At 34.2% G+C, this 25238-nt stretch overlaps 1 long non-coding RNA gene across 2 annotated transcripts; it reads right to left on the bottom strand.

Annotated features, from left to right (window-relative positions):
• Nucleotides 1-9989: 9989 nt before the first annotated feature.
• Nucleotides 9990-24476, bottom strand: LOC128203250 (uncharacterized). Of its 2 annotated transcripts, none has more exons than XR_008255902.1 (13): nt 24411-24476; nt 22077-22259; nt 20299-20546; nt 19366-19620; nt 18919-19065; nt 18453-18543; nt 17927-18070; nt 17589-17669; nt 16572-16800; nt 13459-13568; nt 12230-12323; nt 11591-11856; nt 9990-10692 (listed from the first exon to the last, which is right to left on the bottom strand). It is a non-coding gene; the product is annotated as an uncharacterized LOC128203250 (long non-coding RNA). The 2 variants fall into 2 exon arrangements; XR_008255901.1 differs by lacking the exon at nt 24411-24476 and adding an exon at nt 23877-24159.
• Between the last annotated feature and the right edge of the window lie 762 nt (nt 24477-25238).

A 25238-nucleotide genomic window follows, 5' to 3' on the forward strand; every position in this document is an offset into this window, starting at 1 on the left:
TGTATTTCATTAAAACTGCATCTATATACATAAAAAAGAGTTGATAATTTGTTTTCTCCTTCAATACCTTGATGTTTGTTGGCACGTACAGTTAAAATGACCTGATTGTTAGGACAACACACTCGTCCGTAAGATAGGCTTGAAAGTCACCTTCAAATTCAGATATCAGTTTTCATGGTCATATCATAAAGAGCAAACACTTCAAACACTTGTTACGTGCGAATTCCCATGTTTGTCAATGTGTTTATACGCTGTAAATGTACTACGATATAGCAACATCTAAAGAACAGACACGGTGTATATAGTGTATATAGATTAGGCATTTGGATAAGGTAATAAATTAACTCGTAACAAATACGGTTTTATTCTCGGAGTCTACGAAACCATCTTTTGAAATCTAACGCGAAAAGGCATACGAGGGATGATCCAAACAGCATTGTTATAATAAAAAAATGGTTAAATAACATAAATCAATATACATTTACAAGACGCGGATATTTTCCGCTATAAACACTGAAAATATGTTCGCGATAATATGTACGGTGCAAAAGTTACAGGGGTCTGGACAGGGTCTCTCACGCAGAAACGGCGCACGTCGGGTGCATTCGAACGACGTTAACGTCAAACCAGTGTTTGTCAAAATACTTGCCGTCATATTGAATACTACGTTAGTGGGAATAAATCCATTGGTGTCGGAATCAAATCATTTACCACCCAGAGTCATTATGTTAATTTGTGATGTTTGCCGTGCAGGAGAATGTCAGCAAATCAAATCGAATTTCTTTGAATTAGGAAATGCTTGTCGGAAGATGGCAACCTCAAAAGGTGTTAAATTTAGAAAATATGGTAAGTGGGAAATTGTCTCGAATTCGAGGACCCCGATCTCTTAACGTGTCGTCACTGCAGTATGGGACGTTTTATTGTCCATTTGCAATATACCATTTGCGAGAAGAATCCCCGGTAAATCATCAGCTGAATGTCTAAAAACATGATAAACATGTATGTTCTGCATCTCTTTGACATCTGGACCTTCTTTTAAGGTGGGGATCCGCTTAGTTTTCATACAGCCGACTGTGACTTAGTTTTGAGGAAGTCTCGTCTGTTGCTATTATTCTATTCCATGTATCGTGCTACCGCTTGAACCACCGAAGGAAAGCCGTAGCTGGAATCACGCATACGGCGTTCTTTTTCATGATCTTTAACAGACGTGGGACCCAGCGTGCATGAACCTTCAAGCAATATTTGTTTAATGTAAAACTGATTTTTGTTCAAATGCATGTAATAAAAAACTATGAATTAATACAATAAAGTTTTTACAAATCCTTAACCTTGACAAGTTAGTTTATTAAATAACTTTCGATTTTTTCCTGACCTTATCGCGGATAGTCTAATCAAAGCACTGAAAGTGCTGATGGACGGTGACATTGTTCGGTCTGCTGCAAGTATAGAACTAAGTCCTTTCTCTTATAAACACAGAAAATCATCGGAACCTAATCTTGAATATAGAAGCATAATTTGAACACTCTTAGGTGAGGACAATTAGACAATGCTTCAAACCAAATATCTAAGCTTGATATTTATTTTCCAAACATAATTATTCATCTTAATGCTGTAGCTTTGAAAAGTTGATGAAAAGGTCACCTGGCAATATCATCGTTAATGTTTGTTTGCAGAACTACTTCATGGACAAAATTTCATTCCAGTTGCATAACAAATACGCCAAAAGGACACAATCAAGATAACTGAAGCATAACATTAACAGATGTTTTTTTAAAACAGTATACATGGTCCAAAGTTCAATGTTGTACTCAAAATTAAAAACGTAGGCCTTAGCTGAAGCAACTGTGCACAAGATGATCAATCTGCAAGAAAAACAATTGTCGAAAACTGACATAAACTTGGTATTAATGTGTACAATGCATTGAATCTTACTAACTGAGGTACCACATAGTTTACAATTTATTTTAGCTAAGCAGTGATTTTGTATTTTTCCATTAAAATATTACTGGGTATGTCTACGAAGGTATATAGCTTAAAAATACCACCCGTTTGGAGTAAGCCTTTGTAGCACAGTGGATACAACACTGGACTGCTATTTTTTTTACATACTGCTATTTTTTTACATTTTGGTCCTTTCTCTATAATTATGATTCAAAGCTTAACACATTCTATTAAATAATTGTCCTGAGTTGCGTTACAGGAAAAAAAAATTGGTGCCAATCTGGTGTACAGTCCCTTTAAAGTAACCCGAGAACAACAATGATGATTTGTTTTCCAAACATAGCAACATTTTATTGCAGAGGCCACAAAAATAAAAAAGTAAGTGAAAATGTCACAATCATGGTTAGCCAAACACAACATTTATAATTATTCTTAAAGCAGTACATTTTATGAAAGAGGGTCAAAAGGTCACAGTAAAGAAGATCTGAGGACAACATTGATACTTGTTTTGCAAAACTTACTGAACTTTCGTTGCAGTACCTTAGAATAGAAAAGATGGTCAAACGGTTATTATCAAGGTTATCCAAGTACAATATTGATATTTGTTTTAAAAGTTATACACATGGTCTATATTGTTTTGCTATTGCTTCAAAAATAGAATGTATGTCAAAAATCATATTCTATGTCATGAAAGCACAACATTGCTTTTTGTTTTGAAAACTGTACTAAAAAACTTTCATTGAAGTAGCTTAAAAATAGGAAAGTATGTCGAAAGGACAACGTTATCAAAGCACAATTTTGATTTTTGATTTCGAATCAATGGTCTTAATTTCATGGCTGAAACTTCAAATTTTAATGCGCGTCAAAAGGCCACAATCTAGGTCATCAAAAGACAACATTAAATATTGTTTTCAAAACTGTCTAAAATGCTATAGCTCTAAAAAATAATTAGGTCAAAAAGGTCCCAGTCAGTGTCATCTGAGAACGACATATATAAATATATGTTTGTTTTCAAAACAGTACTGATGTCAAGTTTTCATTGATGAAGCTTTAAAAAACATATTCAACAACTTCAGGAAATGTGTAAATAACTTAGCCTTTGTCGATCTTACTAACATATTTCCTTGACGAGTTGTATAATACAGTCTATTATATGATGAGGCCTAAAAAAAAAATTGTTTGGTTAGGGTTACATCCTTAAAAAAATAGGTAGGGTAGGTAGGCTTTTTTTTTTTTTTTTTTTTTTTATTAGGTTTTATATAAGAATATAATTTTCATCATTGGAGAATGGTGTTAAAGCTATCTTCTGTACAAGCATTTAAGGTTTAAACTTAATATTAAAAAGCAATTAAAAAAAAAACGAAATATTTTTTTTTTTTTTAGTTTTTCATTTTTTTTTCAAACTGACTATAAAAACGGTAGGGTCGGCGCCTATTCCGTAGGTAGGGTCGGGTAACCCGAACCAAATGAATTTTTTTTTAGGCCTGACGAGTCTTAGTATCTTTTTATCAAAATATTCTTTAAGTAAAGACAACAAAAACAACTTACCTGTTTTACTTCTCTAGTAAACAAGAGCTGTCACAGAGACTGCGCGCTCGACTATTACGCCGCTGTTCAGTGTAAGGATTAAAAAGTTTTGGCAAAACATGGATCACTGTAAAATTAGATTAGATTTCAATGCAATACATTATGTATTTGTTGAGATATTAACATGAATGTGGTTACATGGAAAATTTTAAGTCCAATACTTGAAACTTTAAACAGTATTTTTAAGTTGCATAATAAAGGGGCAAAAATGATAAAATATAAAAGATAGAGTTATCTTTCTTGATTATTTAAGAAGGTTGAATAGTTGGGAGCCTGTGTATAAAGTTTCAATGCAATACATGCTGTATTTGAATTTAAATGTAAAATAATAAAGCAAAACCTTAACCAGAATTTTTAAGTCGAATAATAAAGGGTCATTATTTGCATTAAATGCAAACTAGAGTTATCTAACTTGGTTAATTAGGAAGGTTGGATGGTTGAGTACCATTGTATAAAATCTTAATGCAATACATCAAGTAGTTGCTGAGATATCAACCTATGTATGCTTACATGCAAAACCTTAACCAGAATTTCAAAGTCAAATAATAAAGGCCCATTTTTTGCATTAAATTCAAATAAGTGTTATCTAACTTCATTAATTTAGTAGGTTAGATAGTTGGGAATACATATCTAAAGTTTCAATGCAATACATGATGTATTTGCTGAGATAATGACTAATAGGTGCTTACATGCAAAACCTTAACCGAGGTGTGACGCCGACGCTTGGGTGAGTAGTATAGCTCTCCATATTCTTCGAATAGTCGAGCTAAAAACAGGATACATGTACCATTAAAGCGATGCTATTCTCTGCACTACAAGCATGCATTGCAAAAATTTGTATTAGGAAAAATTTCAAACCAAAGAATCATGCGATCATTCTCACACTGTTTGTAAGAAGAATACATATAAAGGTGATATCAAGTACAGCAGAAAGGAATAACAACAAAAAACTAAACTCTTTTTAATTGTGACATCATAATGGTCATCGGTAAGATGAAGTCATAGATTACTATGTGTTCATGACGTCATTTCCTATTTAAACCAATATATAGTACCCCATTCAGTACCCAACGTGATTGAAAGTTTTTATCAGGAGATAAGATAAATATCACATTCTCCTCTTAAGAATTGGTTGGAAATTTAATTTTACATTTTTTCATCACAATGAAAACAAAATGACAAATTGTCATTTGAAAAAACAGTCTTGTCTATGAATTTGTTTAAAACATGTGGAAGGATACTATAAGTTCCATGGTCAGTAGGTAACCCGCGATATTGGATATTCAATGTAAAGGAAACCAAATTGCGGTGGAGTGAAGCTCGAACCTAAATATGGATTCTTGCCCCCCATATTTCCAATACTATGTCATCTACTAACCCCGTAATGTAAGTATAATGTTGACAACCTTTTCTCCTGTTTAAATGTTTTATTTATTCATTGAAATATTCATCAAATCCGAATAAAGACGCCATTTTGTTGTAATTTAAATTTGGAAAATGGAAAAATGTGGTGTCACCGCGTGACCTGTCCTTGACCAACAGCGGTGTTTCATAAATATTGGAGTCGTGACATTTTTTTGACCAATAGAAATAGACCAATGTTATATTGATATCCCCATGTGTATTTAGGAGAGAAAAAATGTGTGATGGCTGTATTTAACTGGATATAAAGTATACAAGTAAATAAAAAAAACACGAAAAAAATAAAATCTTTATGAATAAACATTATTCAGAATGGGTGGAGTGATTGATGATAATGAGCCCTTCTTAATCATTAAGCTAGTAACTTTAGGTCATTTAATTGACTTAGAAAACAACCTCATTGTCTAATTCATTGTCGACGTAAAATCTTATGCAGGGATTGTGCATCAGGTGAGTGACAGTAGGCTGAGGAAAAACCAAACTTGAAGAATGAAATTGTTAATGATTAAGGATAGCACTTCATTTATGCCTATCTGAAATTTCATTTGCTTAATTGTAGGTTTATTCTATTTTTGTTGTTAAAGCTGCACTCACACAGATTGAAAGTATTGACAACTTCTTTATTTTTTGTCTTCGAACGAGCCATTTTTTTGCGTAAATCCATGAAAACCAGTAATATAAGACTGCTGACAAAAAATCAGATCATAGATTCTTATACTTAAGTTCAAAAATTGATGTTTTATGCATTTTTTTCTTTAACCGTTAGTATCAGTTTAAGCCATTAAGCATCGATTTTTGAACATATATATGAAAATCTAAGATCTGATATTTTGTCAGATATCTTATTATTGGTTTGCACATATATATTTACGCAATAATTTGCTCTTTCCAAAACAAAAAATAAAAGAAGCTGTTAAAATAGTCAATCTGTGGGAGTGCAGCTTTAAGGGCTCATTATTTCTTAGTCTAAACAAGTTGATGTTCAAATTAAGAGTCTTCTTATCCATAAACATCTATTAAAACAAGTTTTTAAAAAAGAGGGTGTTTTGAAAATATCAAAATTGAATTAAGGAAAAGAATTTCATATTTATCAGGTTTGAACTTACATTTCCAAATGCTTTACCCTTTGGAACAAGCCATGTGGTAACTAAGAAATATGTCAAGTCCAAGATATACGCATTAGCACAAAATAAACCAAGCACAATTTTGATCACAATTCACACACTGTGCAAGCATGTCAAAACATGGCCATGTTAAAATTGCAAAATTTCCTTCTGATTGAAAAAAAATCACAGGCTGTCAGACTAAATAACTGACACTCCTTTTCTATAAAAGTTCAGGCTGTCTTCAGAAATAAATTGAAATAACGCATAAGGGTAATGTAACATTCTGCCAAAGGGGGAAGTGCATTCATAGTATGTGGATGTCCTGGATTAAATATGCAAATTAACATACCAGGTCTCTGTTTGGAGGAAGAATACATGTATATGTATATACAAGGGTTATGCATGATTTTCTCTGAAGGGATCTGTTGGCCTTGAACATTTCAGTAATATGGCTTGTTTTTATTGATCTTTTTTAGACATACATGTTTGATGCTTGATAGGCATACCAATGAGAATGATTTGCCCAAAATTGCAACAGAACAATTTCAGGGGCGTAGCCAGCGTTACACACTTACGCACATGCGTAACACCAATTTGAAAAACGAAAAAATGGCCAAACATGGCATCAAAGTCGAGGGTTATGTTTTGACATCATAATAAAACCTTAAAGGGAAGATCAGCTATAGAAAGCATTGTTCCTCTGTGCTAGATATCTAACACAGCCTTAAAAATCACTTAATTTTTTTCCGTGGGGAGCAGCCCCCCCTTAACCTCATACGGTTACAGGAATTCCCCATCCCATAGCCTCTCACATTTAGTACAGCCTGGCTACGCCCTTGAATTTAATTAATTGCCAAAAAATGTCAAAATCCTGTCTACATTCTAGTATTTTGATTTTTTTTCATAGAGTAAGACCCTTTTGAGCTATTTAAACACTGTAAATATCCGTAAAGCTATATGCATGTATACAATATTGATATCCCCAGCATGCACAATTAAGTTATGCATTATCTTTTACCATTGTTAATTTTAACATACAAGAAAATACTGTAATTTACACTTACCTGAAAAAATGTAGTAAATGATAGAGAATAATAAGTGGCAGATTTCAAATCAAGGCATTTAAGGCTCACCAGGGGCTTAGCACAATCCAGATAATACAGACAGGCTAGCCCCGTGTCCTAATGCCAGGATCATTTATAGTAACTTTATCTTGTTGAAAAGTTTAATACTTGACGAGTCCAAATAAACAGCAACTTCAGAGTCTTGGACAAGTTTTGTTTTGGCGAGTCTTCATGTCCACATCCAACTTTTTCTCCTAGCCAAGAATGACATTTCAAGCACTAAGTTTATTTAGTTCAAAAAATTGTACATTGAATGATTTTTTACCATTTTTGATATGGCACATCACATAGTGAACACATCTATAATTTTCGACTTGATGCATATTGAGCTTCAAGATGACACGCATCAGCCAGATAGGTCCAAAATGGCAATGCTATGTTGACAGAAGCTGATCGGAATTTAAGTGTTTAATGAAACACTTGTGTAATTATACACACTTGTGTGATTAAACAATGATATTGGTTCAAGATAAATTATGTGAAACTTTCATGTTCCTGTTTTGCAATGCAATCTTTAATATTGAAGTGTTGTTACAGTTGAAGAAAATATTTTACTATGGTATGAATCAGATCAACATGGCATAAAGGCAACCAAATTATGCACTGGTCAGTCAATTGTAACCACGCCCCCACCCCCCCAGATCTTGGGAATAGCAGGGACTTGGACTTTCAGTACAGACAAAACCGGCTAAATTCCATACCATGCGGAGACGAACAGTTGGTAAAATCCCCACCAAAGTCCCTGCACCCCAGGGACTCTAGGCAAGGCCAATTACCCGCTGTATTTAAAACAGACAAAACCACCGCATTTACCCGGCAATGTGGGGCCACCTGAAAAGCATAAACACGACCCATTTCACCGGCTATTCCCCGTATATCCCCGGACCTGGGGTGGCCGTGGTTACAATTGACTGGTGCATTAATATCACAATTTTAAAGAAAATCTGAAATACCCTACTGAACTATGCAGAAAGATGACAACTGTGACGCAGATGCAAATTGTTTCGAGTTATTTATATACATGTAATCATTATTTTTCACATCAATATTTGCAACAATTATTAACATCTACTAATGCTAGTAATGGCACGAAGCAAAACGACGTCATTGTTTTTTGGATTTTCACTTAGTTCGTATTTCCGTGTTTTACTGCAACTTACTTTTAGTGGTGGGTGACCTTTCACCAGATGTATTTCAGTCATTAATTGTATTGCCTTAAATTCAGCCAATTTGACCACAAGGTGATGATGTTATTCAATTATTTATTTTAAATTCTCGTTTTTAGCACTAACAATCCATTGTAAAACTCGAGTGTGATGCCTTAAATCCGATTTGACATCGGAAATTCCACGGACATGTGTTGATTCATCCGCCATCTTGGATAAACCGGGTCATTTTGGGTCATGCCATTAACACATCATATTTTGATGATTCTACTAAAAGAGTCTATAGTATGATATATATTTTAAAATATTTCGATAGTTCAAAGTATTGAATTAATTATGTTTAGCAACAATGTACTTCAGTATTCAGTTCGAAACATTTACGGATTTAATTTTATCGATACAGTAAAATGGCCGAGGAGTTCCGAATGAAAATTTGTAGTAATGTAGTGGAACGGGTCACGGACACTACGGACCATGGACATTACGGACCAGATTTAGGGACACTACGGACCAGATTTAGGGACATTGCGGACCATCTTCAGAAACTTACGGACCATCATTTATTTGGAACTATTTCCATGTAGTAGTCAATATTGGCGAAATGATTTATCAATATAAATATTTGATTTCAGTACTTTTTATACATGACCCACTTCTCTCACTATTCGCCCAGACATTTTAGAAAAAAACTATGTAACAACCACTTTAAATCAGCTGTGTATTCAAAACAATGATGAAAACTATTTACTGAGCGCACTGGCGTTCTTTGGCTTGTAGTTTGCTCGGCTGATGTGCCTACTTAGGACGGGCCCTGAGCAGGGGCGTAGCTTCCAATAGGCCGTGTAGGCCGCGGCCTACACAATTCTCAGGATTTAAAAAAAAATGCCAAATCTTCAATAAAAACTTAAAAAAATATATCGGAAACCAGGTATTTCAAATCTATCGTTTTCTTTTTCACTAAAATACATATCCATACGACTGTACGTATATAATTTATCGAAAATTGCATACCAGTAGTCAGCGCTTTGACGCCGTTCATTACATAAAACATTTATTTAAGGTAAAACATATTGATATCGTTACTCTCATTAATGTTTTAACAACAAAGAAATATACAATAAAACGCACCAACGACCACCTTTCTAAAATGAAATCCCGGGGATGCATGCCCTCGTACCCCCCCCCCTCCCCCAGAAAGTGGCCTACACATAAATTTTCGTCAAGCTACGCCCCTGCTGAGGGGCACCGTCCAAAAACCAGAGCAATCAATTTCTATATTGATTATATTGAAAGAACATTCTATCACTACTTAGTAATGTGTGTTACACAAAAATAGGTGTGTATTCCTTACATATCCTACATGTATATTCCTACAAATATACATATTCCTTTCATAATCACTTGCTTATATCTTTTGTAAATATAAGGACATTAGCTTAAAACTTTCAGCTCAAAAATGACTTCATAAACGTAAACAATATATATTAAAATACAGCCTCTATGTTATGTGCAAAAGTTATGAGTTATGGCCAAAGGTAGATTCTACACACCGACATGTCTGACATCAGTGCCACCAATGTTATGGTTTTTGAGGTATGGCCAAGGGTTGTTTTTGCACACCGACAATTAGTGTTAGAAAATCGTACTCAATTTGCTATCGATAATCGAATGGAATCGGACCAAGCATTTGGATTTACTATCTGACCATAATCGAAAGTTCAAAATATATTTTGGGAATACATTCATATACATAGTATCATCATGATCATTTAAATGGTTTATCCAGGAGTCAGTAAGTGTGATACTATAGTCATTGGAGCAGTTAAAAAATGTCCCTAAACTTGTAGTGACTTTAATACCTTCACGAATAAGCAAAACAACAAAACACATATATCAGATGCAAAATGATGCACACCGCATCAAGAACATTTTAAGTTACCGCTTTACAAAAAGATAGGTTATTACAGGAAGCAACATTAGCGACATCGATTTTGGACAACCACTATCGATTGTCGCAGACATTACATTGTCGCAGACATTACATTGTCAGCAACTATTTATCGATTGTACTCAATAATCATTTCATCACTACCGACAATCCTTCGATTTTCAGCAACAGGTGCTCCATTCCATACAAGGCAGATGTACGTTGTAACATTAAACTGTAGAAAATAAAAGCTTAACTCCTGTTTGTCTTTTAAGCCTGGATTTAAATCTTAGACTTATATAAAAACTGATATGATCTAACAAGTACTGCTGTAGCACAAGGAATTCCAAGTTAAAGTTTGATGGGAGATCTTCGGGCGAGTCTATATGGGTTGTGGAAACCTCCTGTTTCTTCCAGGCCTGTAACAAAGCATAGATATGTATATCATAACTGAATATAATGCTTCCCAATGGTTTACAGAGATTTATCAGTGAAATTAAACTGCATGTTCAAAGCCTGAAAATATCTACTTCTTATCTTTCACTGTTTTAAACTTTAGCCCAGACCATTAACTAAATCAAACTCCACCCTAAACAGGGCTGGCACATAATATCAATGCAGTACTTTTTCAGATGAATTTACATTTGCATACAATTTGGCATGCATTTCAGATAAATCCGAGTAAATGTTATTTTTTTAGCATTTAATAAAAATAATCCTAAAAGCAAGTATGTAAATTCAACCATGTGAGTTTCAACAATGTTCCTAATGTTCAAAAGTTGTCAAACTATGTCATTGAGAAAAAGAGTGGTCTAGTGGTATAGGTTCTGCCTCTCACCCAAGAGGTTGTGGGTTAGATCCCCACCAGGGGTACTTTCTCATAGCCTGCCCTCTCAAAAAGGACACAGTACTGGTTCCACCCAGGAAACAGTATCGAGAGTGATTCTATAAGCTATCAGCTTTTGTCACAATCGAGCTTAAATAAATTAGTATAAACCAAAAAGAGTGAAAATTAGATTCAATGATTCATAAAACCACTGAAATCAGAGTTCAGTCACACTAAAACTGTCATTATTACAAACACAAGCCAACACCTGTAAGTTATTCTCAGTCCATCCTACACATGTGCTTCTTGTATATGTGAAAACATTTTTTAATATGGTTTACAGCCGAGGTAGAAGTTTCTGCAGGATGATGGAGCACCAAGGGTATGCCATTACATTAGCTTTTTTTCGAGGAAGAAGAGAAGCTAAAAACCAAGTTTTTCACTTCCAAAAATGTATTGTTTCTACTACGAGAAAAAAGAAATCACAGTACCTGCCAATCGCTTTTAAGAGCATCTTGTGTTGACTGCGGTATGCTTCACTTGCGAGGGAGTTGGATGTCAATCTTCCTTGACAGGAAGTTGGCTTGCTGCGCGCAGGCGTGACTGGGTTGGGTCAAGCTGGGCGACAGATCAACAGGTCAATAATATGCGTAGAGGTCACATAGCTCTGATAAAGAGCAAGGAACCGGCTTGTGATCGCTGGGTCGTACTGGCCAAAACATTCCACCAATTCAAGGGAAGCAACTCCGGCCAAGTCCTGTGATAAATTTGAAATGTTACATAATTTATTACGGTACACGAATTTCATTTACTTAACTGAGTAAAATTGTGTTTTTGGTCATGATTACTTGTGACACAGCTTATATGTTTGAAAGAGGGGTTTAAAACAGAAGAATATCAGGACGACCTGCAGTCAAAACAACTTATCGGGTGTACATTTACGTAGTTTATCCATGTTGATTTTATAATTAATTAAAGTAAGATGTGTGATACTTTTTTTCCGATGATCAGACGGAGAATACAACTATGTTAGAATCATGAAGGGCCATTTTGTTGATTGCAAGAGAAATGGTACCAATTTATTTTTAGGGATATTGACAAAATTTATAACAAGATAAAACCATTTTTACCATATATTTCTTGTTTAGGGCCTGTGAAGGACCAGAGTTTGTACGAGACTCTCTGTTCCTGCACGAGATACTTGTGTGACACTTTGTAACAAGTCTGTAAAAGAATTATCAAAATCAATTAAAGAGTTTATTATATACAATTCATAAATCCACACACAAAATAAGGTAATCCGTATTCCACTCAAGTGCAAAAGGCCGTATTCCACTCTTTTGATGTCACATCATAACAAGTATTAGTGCACAATGTTAAATGATTTCATGAAAAAAAAAAGAATACAACCTACATTTTGAGCCAATGAAATTGCATGTAGGCAAAAAATTAAGTACAGGTCTTAATCATGAAGAATTACAACTTTCACAAGTGTTTAAAGGTCTGCCTTCGGCACTCATCTGGTACGTTGCTAGATGTTGAGTCGACAATGTGTCAGCGCATGAGTTTGTATTCTACATCAGTTAGATGACCTAAAGTAATATCTTAATGATTACGAAGGTCTTCTTTGCTACACTCACTCCAACCATTCTTTATCATTAAGATTTTACTTCATGTCATCTACCTATTACATACTGCCTCATTAAAATGACTTTTATAATGAAATCATAAGTCTTATCAATGATATTTAACAGTAATGTATTATATAATAAAAGGGTTATTAGTACTTTCGATTAAGTATGTCATATGACTCTCAGAGATTTTTTCAGTTTTTGATTTTACTTGGTTTAGACCTCGTGCAATTTGAATCTGTAAAAATCCACTTGAGTTGAATACAACCTCCTGGGTCAAAATACAGTACTTATATTCCTATTTCTTATTATAGATGATATCGCCATCATGAAATAAATATCAGTTAACATTTTACATATACTCATGTAGTGTAATAAACCTTCAACAACATTGAATATATTTAAAGGTTTCTCTAGAAAGGCTGAACAAGTATGTACCTTGATGTTACATATATCAGTTGGATGTACTTCAAGAACTATTTAGGATGAGGGTCAAATATGTCTAATATATATTGTCACCATAATGCACAAACTCAATTAAAAATGCTACGTTTTTTGTATGTGATAATTAAGTTCTTACACAAGGATGACGATTAATTTAATATTTTATGTCTGTCGCATCACTTGAAAATTAGCCCAAAGAAATCTTATACAAATTTAGACATCTGACTTGTGGACAAAAATCCAGTGTAAGAATCTGTCAGCAAGCTAAAGAAGTAAGTCAATACCTTGATGTTATGTATCTTATAGGCGCTCTTGAGGAACTGTCTGGAATAAGGGGGCAGCTCTTCTTCCCCACCCTCATTTCCTCAGCGATGCTGGACAACTTTACAAGTTCCTGTTACAGATAAGAGGTTTTTTTTCAATTATGTGCAATTCTTCCTAATGCTATCACAACTATTATTAATACCTGATATATGTCATTACCGGTAAGTTTATATTAACATTTTCAAATATCTATTGTGACAAAGAAGCTAATAGCTTATGACTTAAAGCTGCACTCTCACAGATATATCATTTTGACCACCTTTTTACTTTTTGTCTTGGATAGAGCAAAATCTTGCGTAAATATCTGCAAACCAATGATATAACTAAAGATTGCTAACAAAAAATCAGATTGTAGATTTTTATATTTCTGTTTCAAAAAATTAATGTTTTATGGCTTACACTGTTACTAACGGTTTAAGAAAAATGCATAAAACATTAATTTTAGAACTTAAATATCAAAATCTACGATCTAATTTTTTATCAGCAGTCTTATATAACTGATTTCCATGTTTTTTGCGCAATAATTTGCTCGTTCCAAGACAAAAAATCATAAAGTTGTCAAAAGGTTCAATCTGTGAGAGTGCATCTTTAAGAATTATGCTTGAGTCTGTTTGCTAGGAAGTCAATAACCAACAAGTACAGAGGCCATAAGGAAGTTCCCAAAGTACAAACAGAAGCCCAGAATCTTTTTACTAGTTAGATGTGTAACCTTTACCACTAGTCCATTCTTACCAAAATATATTACTACATAATTTTATAACACTTTGGCCATAATCATTATGGTTGTTTGTTGCACCATGTTCTTTAAAGTGACAGATTAATATGGTATTTTAGCATGGTTGATATAATTTTGAGGTTTTTGAAAGAACATTTAAGGCCAATTTGATATAATTTTGCGATTTTTTAAAAGAGCTTTAAATAGCGGTAGTTTTCAACGGTAAAACGGTATGGCGTTAGAAGGGTCTCAAAAGCGGTATATTTTACCTACCGCCGGTAGAGTTCACATGTATGATAATGACGGTCATGGTACAATTAAACTTAATTCTCACAAAGGTTCCATTCAAATTGTTGTTATTTCTACTGAGCTTGCAGTTCCGTTTACTTCCATTGGCCATTTTGGTAAGATTACAAATTGAGAAATTTCGCATGTAGAAATTGATACCGGGAAATTGACTCAGGAAGTGTACTGAAAGCCTAGACTAAAAAGAAACATTTGAGTTTAAGGTAGCACACCCCTAATGAAAACCTCCACTTGAAACTCTTCAATTTTAATGCTTGAGTCTTTGTTGTTAAGCACAGGACTACAGATCTTTTGAGGGTTTCAAGGTAGTGGTTCGATTATCCAGCCAGAAGCACAAATGTTTTTTTACCTTTTTCTTCATTGTTTCATTAGCTAACATTTTTCACAGAAGTTAATATTGTTTTTTCATTAAAAAGTAATTAAATACATTTCTACACATAAATATTAGCTTCAGTGAAGATCTTATAACTTGCAGGCATGGCTGAAATAGGTGGTTGGGTATTACAAACTTAATTTTCTTTAAAATGAGACGGTAAAACATTTTGATTTTTTGGCCTAATGTTCCCAAAAGATTAAAGATAATTATTGATAAAGAACAGGTCATAAGTATTTCTAAAACTAAAAATGTTGCTTTTGCTTTTAAACGTCGATGTTTCAATTTTACGAGGTCAAAAAGTATGTTAAATTGAAATACCATATGGCTATTTCAGTACAGTATGATTATATTTGTTGGTGTTGTGATCAATAATGTATAATTTCTGAAAGCAAATATATATTTCTTGTTACTCTGATACCAAATTATTACCAAAATGTTGAAAAATAAATGAAATAAAGGATTGTTCTTCTCTCTCGGGTGATGTCGTTTTTATCGACAATTCTGAAATGGGGTAAATTTCTTTTAAATTTTGTTTTTGAATCCAGGAAATGATACAAATTAAGAAATTATCAAGCTGATCATAGTTTGAAATGGTGCCCATTACTTACCTTAATGGAAACATAGCTAAATAACAGCTTTAAAAATAACTGAAAAAGCCTGTGATCGATTCACAAGATTAACCAATCTACAGTAATAAAGATCAAGTTAATTTAAGGGAGAAATCGTATCTTATAATCATTGAACTTCATGTTATTATTTTTTTTTAAAGAAAATAGAAAATGGATATTCAATCACGATACATGAAACTTTTACTTCATTACTCTATTATAAATAAATGCTAACAAGCATACAAACAAATTGCATCATACGCTGGCTCAGATCCAAAAGTTCTGTCATATTTGTCATTGAGTGCTCGGCCAATATCAAGCAAACTCGGCCAATATGAGTTTCCTTGTACAAACCTATTTGGAATACTTGAACCTATTTAATGCTTGAACCGCTTTGTACGGTTTGATATTACAGTTGTATTTAACCCGTTGGTGGATTTTAAACTATTATGATTTTGTACACCGACAAAATAGACGACAAAGGTGAAACATTTGACGTTTTGGCAAACGATTTGCCACCGACGCGTTCAATTTTGGGTGTTAAGTTTGATAAACAATAAGTCAATCTATGTATTTGTACTGAACATAAAACAACAGCACAATGATGTTTCCAGAAGGTCTCAAGTCTGAGTTAAGACTCAAGACTGCACATGTTCATTGTATTCATTCTAGCAGAGCATTGATTATGAGAAAAAAATGTATATTGTTATTAAAATAGAGCTTAATCTTATCTTGGAAAAAAACAAGGAAAAATACATTTAGTTTAGACCTATTTATTTTACAACGATTGTGAAACAAGCTTTTGCAACTTATATTAATCACTCTCGTTGGCACGATGTTGCGCGAGAGGGTGGTCTTGTGTTGTGGGGGAAACTGGACTACCCGGAGAAAACCCACTTGTCTGACTTGATGACCACAAACCAAACTAACATGCACCCAGGCCGGGAATCAAACCCAGGTCACCAAGGTGAGAAGCAAGTGTGCTAACCACTGCGCTAACCAGACAACCATAAATTCATTTAAATAAGGACTGCATGAAAGATTTCTCTAGCTTAAGAACTTAGTAACCTTTACTCAAATGTATCGACCCATTCTCGTTCCATGTGTGTTAATAATGATCTAGTGTGGCACAGATAAAACCTTCCACCATCTTGAGCACGAAACCTTCACGCTGGTCCTCGAGCTGTAGCGCGCTGGTTTCCCGGGCATGAAAGCGGAATATCTCCAGCAGAAGTTCCCCCCATGCAATTTTAATATCTCCAGTCTTGCGTTGTACAGGAAGTGACATGCCACGAGTCTGCAAATGAAATTGTAGATGATAGTAGCATATTTTTTTTCAAGCACAAACTATTTTTTTTGTTATAGTGTGCTCATATATTTTTTAAAAAAAGAAGAAAAGCTGAAATGTTAGAAAAACTGCAGATTTTATGCATTTCCATAAAATATAGTAAGGGCTATTCCATTTAAACATTTAACCCCAAGGGGGAAGACACTTTTAAAGTATACCACCCCCTACAGAAGCAAATTTACCTTTTAGGGTCCAAATTAGCGAAAAAAGACACCCACCCATATACTATTTAAATAATTGCCTTCCCCCCATGGGTTACATGTTTTACTGGAATAGCCCTAAAGATTAAAACGTTAAAAAATGATGATTTAAACATCACTGTTAACTTCTTTAACACAAAGTTCGGAACAATTAGCCCTTTGTTTTTATACAATTTTCCACAATTGTTATCGATGTTTTATTATTTAAGGACAAAGTTGAGTCAATCCATATTAAAGTTCATAATTCAGAAAAGAAGAATTGTAGGAAAACATGTACTTTTATGACAGCTTCAACTTGATACATAATTGCACATAGGGTTACCTTTATGGTGTTTAAACCATGTTGTTGTTTTTTTCCATATTATACTTCCTTGTAAAATAATATCATAATTTGAATCTGCTGTTTTCATTTAATTTTATTAAACAAACGGTTGACAAGGCCCATTTAGTTTTTTTTTTTGTCACATTTCTATGATAGCCCATGGTTTAATATTTTATTTGTGCATCTAATATGGATATAAGAATGCTACCATGTACCTCTTGTAGGGAGGTGAGTTTCTGTACATCTTGTAGAACCAGATCCGCAGCCGATACGGCCTCCCTTAGAATAATTGCCGTCTGAAATAAATAGAACATTTTTTTTCAAATGATATGAAATTTTCGTTTTAGAATTTTGTGATTTATATTCTTCTTCTGTTGTTATTGGTTTCCAGTGTTATAATTACAAGCCTTTTTTTTGCACCAAAAATTGTTAAGATGTGACAAATGTTGTCATTTTCGGAAGACCTGCCGGACCCGTACTAAATTTGCCGGATATGTCCAGCGGACCGGCACATTTTGGGATGACTGCAGGTATCTTCAAATATTTACAATACCTGAAGATAGACTGTGTCGAATCTCAGGTTCAGAAGAATCGTACGCCATACGTGTGAGAATAGCTGCATGTTCAGGCATCAATGGTAACGCCTCTTGTCTATAACCCAGCCGAACATTAGTGAGCCTATACACTAATCATATTTCTGAAATGCAGCTTTTTCTCGTTATAATTTACAATTTGCATCGGTTTAACACAGAAGGTCCAAAATTTCTTACTGATTTTATTTTTTTAGAAATTTCATTATTATTATCATTATAATGATTATGATGATGATTATCATTATTACTGTTAGTATTATTATTATTATTATTATTATTATTATTATTATTATTATTATTATTACATGCTTCATTGAAACAAAGCTAAAAACATATTTTAACAAATTATTTTCATTTCCAATATGAATGAAAAAAAAAATCATCAATGACAGATTCAAAGAAACTGTTTTTGGTCGTTTCAATACAGTGCAAACATTTTTGCTGTTTAAAGGCTGGGAAGAATCAAATTAAGTACAAAAAACTCACCTCGCAGATTTCATGAACCATTTTCATAATGGAGGGATTGTTGATACCTGGATGCTCTTCTAGAATGATCCCCAACTGTAAACCAGCAAGACTGTAAAATAGCATGGTGATATATAATATAGCGGATTGATATTGAATATTTACACCTCAACTTCCATTCCTTAAATGAACTGCCTTTCGATGAATGCAACATTATCTGATATGTTCGGATCAAATTGCGAGTTCAAACATAAACAACATTGTTATGAATTTACCTTCATAAATAATCTAACCATGACAGGATGAATTGAATTTTACCTCTTATAAGAATAAAATTAATTAGAATATGCTTTTAGAAATACCTAATACCATTTAGAAGTTGACTGTTAGCCCATACTGGGCTTCCTCTAGGAAAAGTTTCCCCAGCCAACAAAGAGCCTGGGCTAAAAGAGGAGCACCACCCCAAAACACATCCGCATGTACATACCTGTGCTCTGATACAGAAGTTGATGGCCTGCCTGTCCAGGGAAAGTTTCCCCCGCTGATATAGGGCTTGCAGGGGAGCATCACTGAGAGACACTCCCACATCATGGGCTTCCCAGAGAAACTCTCGGGCTGTCTGGTGTAAGTGACCCTGGAACAAAGGAAAACATATTTAATGTATGAGGAGATGTTTGTTTGTTGTAACATGACTCATATATGGCTCATATAAACAAGTCCACATTTTGAATAATTATGTATATTCCACAGTTCCTAGATCCAAGGTTTATTTTTTCAAAAAGATTTGCATGTCATATAATATTTTACAATGAGATTTTGAGCAGAATCGTAATTTTAGACCTTGTTACTGACAATCAAAAAAATGAATATTTTTAAAGCAAAATATTAATTATGGGTAACATTTAAACAAAACAACATTCTGTTACATCCATACCTGTCTCATGAGGAAGTCCGCAGTTTCTATCCAGATGTCTTGGAACTGTACTGAACTCCCAGTACCTTGCCGAGATGAGAATCAATGGGCGAGGACGAATTGTCGGTTGGCTGATCGGTCCGGTGGGAAACATACGAGGCTCGAGATGATTGTTTGTCCCGGACCGCAAGCTGCGCCATCTCCTCATGAACACAAGCTTCTTCCTTTGCAACCTGTGAATGTTTCTCCCGCCAATGGGCAATCTCATCTCGTGACCTGCAATCAGACAATTGGGTTTTTGGTGGGGGTTTTTACATTATCACAAGCATATTACTCACTTTAGTGTGCAATAAATATTAATGTATTTTAAAAATCCATATTGTTGGCTAAAATAATGGACTAAAAACAATCTAAATTTAGTTATACCCTGTCAAAAATATATGAATTTCATTCTTAATATGTATTTCTTTTCCTTTAAATTATCAAGTATATTCAACAACAAAACTATGTGTCAGGGCCTTTTAAATCTTCTTTGCCGTAGCACCCGACTTCTCCCCAAAGGGTTGGACGTTTTTCGCTAAAAAGCCTCTTGTAATTTCCCATTTATTTATTTATTTTTTTATGCTTACATAATGAGAATCTCACGATTCATTAAATGTTGTTTCTGAGTGATATATTTACTGCTTAATTGATATTTTACTCCATTTGGAAAACTAAATCGTCCAAATTGTTGAAAGAGTACTCTGAGAATTTTTCCCAAAACTGAAAAAAACAACATGCCCCCACTACAGCTACAATGTCTTCCCCATAATTGGTTAAATGGCCCTGTATGGATGAAATTTAATATTAGTTTAACCCAGCAATTGTGCATTTTTTTTGATGACCTAAAACTGTCGATCATCTTCTGACCAAATCAGAAAAAACCCCATCAGGAATGCACCAAGAAAATCTTACTTTGCTAAGTCAAGCTCATTCAGCGCGATCGGTCCACATGCCTTTTGGTGAAAAGCGTAACCCTGCATGAGATTTAACTCTAGACAGACCTCAGTTGCACGAGCATGCACGAGAAATCTGAGTGAGTCATTGTGCAGCAGGTTGCATGACAGGACGTCTTGGAGGGCAAGAATGGGGAGGGTCATGTGCGTATAGCCGACCAGCCGAAGTTGGCTTATCAGTGAATCCATGTAGTGGAGTGTCAACATCTGAAACAAATATTCTTTTATTCTTAGTTTTATATGACATGATGGCAAACCACCCAGATGTAAATATTTGTAACTGTTAGACCAATGGAAAGATTTTCTTGTCACATGATGACCCTTAACAAACAAAAGCACATGGACTTTAATTCAAAACATATATAAATAAAAAAGAAGGTAAATATGGAGGGAAGTCATAATCAGATTTAAGCATAAAAACAAAAAAAGGAGCTATTATTGCATGACTAAGGGTCTGTAGTAGTATATTTCTTTGTCTTGCATTGTATGTGACTTCAAATTTCATAAAATATATCTTTGCTGTTTCCTAAATTAGTAAAATGTGTGTATACTTATGTCATGATTGAAGTTTTGTTGCCCATTGTAACATACAACCTGTTGTCCCATCTTACACTTTGTAGTTTTTGACTTAAAATTTCAACACCTGATTCTAAACAATGAATTTGAGATTCAAACTCCAGGATATTTAAAGTCTTAAATTGCTGCGATCATAGAAAGAATAATTTTCAAATTATAAGATGGGAGTACTAATGCTTTGGTTGAGCAAATTCAGTGATAGACCCAGTTCATGGCGGATGTAAATATCAGCAAGAATAGAATTCAGACTCAAATGTGTTGGGTTTGGAGCTACATTTTTGGTATTTTGGTTGTGTTGAATGTTCGTTTTCTGAAAGTAATTCCCGAGGTCCCAACAAATTCAACATAGAAGGTTTCAACTGTAAATAGATCATTAAAAATTTAGTTAGTTTTATTGTTTATTTGTTTTACTTCTTATACTTGTATTTAATATTTTTGGCCAGTCACTAACTTGATCTGTATCTACTGATGTTACACCTGTGTACCAAAAATTGTTCAAATCCGTCTAGCCTTTCATGAGTTATCGTCCGGAAACTGTTTTTTTTTTTTAATAACAGTGACCTTGACCTTGGTCCCACCAGCCCCAATATCGAACTTGACCTGTTTCTTCTGATGTTACACCTGTGTACCAAAAGTTTTTCAAATCTGTCTTGCCTTTCATGAGTTATCGTCCGGAAACCATGAAAACCGACAGACCGACCGACCGACAGACAGACAGACAGACAGACCGACCGACAAGCTCACTCCTATATACCCCCTCAAACTTCGTTTGTGGGGGTATAATTATTGCATACATGCAGAGATTATACATGCACATGCGGCGACAATACTATTAGGTTATACTAGAATATGGTCTGGATATTGAGTCCATAATAGCAAATGCAAGTTTTATATGCAATAATTTTTAACAATAAACGTTGGATAAAAAAATACTGTGAAATCAGGTATATTTGTCAGAAGGAATTTTTGTGGTTTTCCAAAAATAGAAATCAGCGTTAGTACTTATTTATGAAATTTGCATTTTTATTGTTAGTGTAAATATGTCATTCTTGGGACAAATTCTTTGTCCATATGTCCAAATGTGTAGTTTTTCCCCATCCATAAAATCCATGAAAATTAGGTTGTTGTTTTTTATTTCACAGTAGGTTACAGGGAACCTACCCATCTATTTTTCTCGTCTTTGGCTGAGTCCGAGAGGCAGCTAAGCGCAAAGCCTTGGCGCTACATCGTAACACGAGGTTGTGCATGTGTTGATCATAAGCCAGGAATGTTAGCTGGGTCCATTATAAGCTGGAGTTTGACAAACTTCTCTGACCATCGGCACTCCTCCACCATTGAAGCAACCTGTATTAAGGTTGGGGTAATGGTTTTAATATTGCTCTAACTTCGAGTTTATAGACGAAAGTCAACAAAGGAGAAACACATTTTTGGTGTCTATCTTGAAAACAAATTATGAAAGTTTTGTAGTTGAAGCATAAAAAAGTGGTCTTATTTGTCATATTATCTATCATTCATGATCAACGCAGTTCCTCTTGTCTATCGTAAAATATTATTCTTGAAATGTTGAACTTTAGCCGTTTATCCAGATTTTTTCTTATTATCTATCGTAAAATATTTTTTTTTTTTTAAATTTATGATAGACAATAAGAATTATTTATATTTTTCTTATTTGTCCTATAATTACATGAAAACACAAGTAGTAAGTTTCTTACAGTCAATCATGATTTTTGCTTTACTGTAATTATGTATAATTTGTTTTCGTATTGTCCATCATAAAATATATTTATTAAACTTTATGATAGACAGTAAGAAAAATATTTCATGATAGATAATAATGAAAATAATTCCTGATAGACAGTAAGAAAAAAATTCATGATAGACAATAAGAAATATTTTAATTTAAATATATGTATTAAAATTTATGATAGACAGAAAAATATTTCATGATAGACAATAATAAAAATAATTCATGATAGACAGTAAGAAATATTTTTCATGATAGACAATAAGAAATATTAAAAAAAAATTCTTATTGTCTAAAAATATGATAATATTTATGATAGACAGTTAGAAAAATATTTCATGATAGGCAATAATAAAAACAATTCTTGATAGACAGTAAGAAATATTTTTCATGATAGACAATAAGAAATATATATTTCATGATAGACAATAAGAATATTTTTTCTTAGTATCATTTACAAGAAAGGGCATACCTAAGGGGCGTACTCCGCTCCCCAAGGGAGGACATACCTAAGGGGCGTACCCCTCCCCCCCAAGGGTCCGCTAGACGTAAGCAATTTGTGAAGAAATCAGAAAGACATACAAGTGAACATAACACATCAGTGGCCTTCAAGTAGTGGTGATATTGACTTCATGGCATATCTTGCACATGTTCAAGGATTGCGTTCTGCTACAAGACTGGAGAAAATAACTTTTCTCAGTTTTATGGCATGTATGCTTTTCTTGTTTTCAACAAATATCACACGGATGATGGATACATTTTCACCAGTATTGGAAATTGTTGGAAGACGTGGAAACTGTTGTTTATATACAGATGAAGAAACATCAAGAGGACATAATTAAAGGAAGTTGCGCTGTTTGAATTTGTTGTTTTTATGAGTTCACATCGCCTGCACATGATGGCATTTGAAAGGTGTAGTTTATTAATTTCCACTCCTTTGAGATAGAATGCAAACTTTGACGACTTCAGTGATGGGGCAGGTGCCGGGTGTGCCATCCCCCCTCCCACGGAAGCGTTTGTGTTAACTGTTGGTCATTGCAATTGCTCATTGATCTGTGATAGACTGCAGACTGTGAGCAGAAATTATTGATTGGCAATAGCCAATTCTATTTCTTTCTCACTTACACTTGTTTGATCAATGTACTTTTCTTTATATTATCAAAGAATATATTTGATGCAAAAATTAAAATATATCGATTGATTTTGTTAATATGTACCTTCAAATGTCCATAAAAGAAATGGTATATGATAGGGTTATTTTTGTGTGACATACATAAATATCAATTAAAATATTTCTTTGATAGACACTAACAACTTCGTATTAAAAGGTACATATTATTGAGATGCGGACAACAGTTTCATAAACGTGATACTTTTAAGCCTAAAATCTGTTTGCTCAATAGCCTATTCGTCAAGCTAAATAATCTGTGATAGACAACAGTTTCAACGTATTTATAAACGTTGCATTAAAATAGTTCATGATAGACTCCTAAAAAAGTATGGAATATACTATAATATAGTAATATTGCCATTCCTTTTATAACATAAAAGTAAACAAAATATCACGACAAAGATGAACGACATTAATAATTCTGATGGCCTCAAGCAGGTCCGATCATAATTTAGGATAGACAACTGGGCCGACCACGTTTTAAATGATCCACTATCAACATATTCTCTACCTAAATTCAATACTTTTTGTAACCCATTTAAAGTATACGATATTTATTAGTTTATTTAACGAATATTACCTTTTCATTCTTTGTTTTTACGAAGAAAACTCCGTATATTTGTCGTTCAAATGCATGGAGTTGCACAGTCTGTATCGCATAGACGCATGACAAGCATCTATAATCATCAGTGCGTTCAGTCAGGCGAGCGTTTACAAAACGGTCGCAAACGTTTTGTTTTGTATCCCTGTTGCAACGCAGCGCATACACGTTAAGCGGGAAACCAAACAGCAAACGTTCGCCGCAAACACCTTTACTGAACGCGCTGCTGGAGTTCCTTCCCCTAACACTATCGTTATGAAATATCAGTAAGCATGGAACCAGACTAAAGCATCTAATGATCTTGATTGTGACGTCACGCCAAGTAAAAAGCCGGGAGTTTTGACTGCACAGGTGCTCGTCACATCGGCTTGATACTGTAATACATTTTTTTGGTCGAGATGGTGAATTTATGTCATTTTAAAATATATTTATTTTCTTTCATAAAAAAATGTGGAATAATTTAAAAATAAAAAAGAAATAAACTTTTTTTTATATATGTATTACTTTCTCCAGGCCATGTGACGACCACCTGTGGGGTGGTGGATCAGTGGTCTAAGTGGTAACACACTTGACTGTCAATCCAGTAGTCCCAGGTTCAACTCCCTGTGCAATGCTATAAATACATGCTTGTCATCCTCCAGGAGGGACGTTAAATGGTGGTCCCCTGTGACGGTGCTATACATTGGTGCACATTAAAGAACCAGGGTAGTCCTAGCCAGGATAACATTCTGTCTGTGCACTCAATCAAAGCACCTCAGCCAGTATGAAACAGAATTGAGGATTGGTGGAGACGGCCGATTGTTATGA

This window comes from Mya arenaria, chromosome 9, assembly GCF_026914265.1.
Source record: "Mya arenaria isolate MELC-2E11 chromosome 9, ASM2691426v1".
NCBI lineage: Eukaryota > Metazoa > Mollusca > Bivalvia > Myida > Myidae > Mya > Mya arenaria.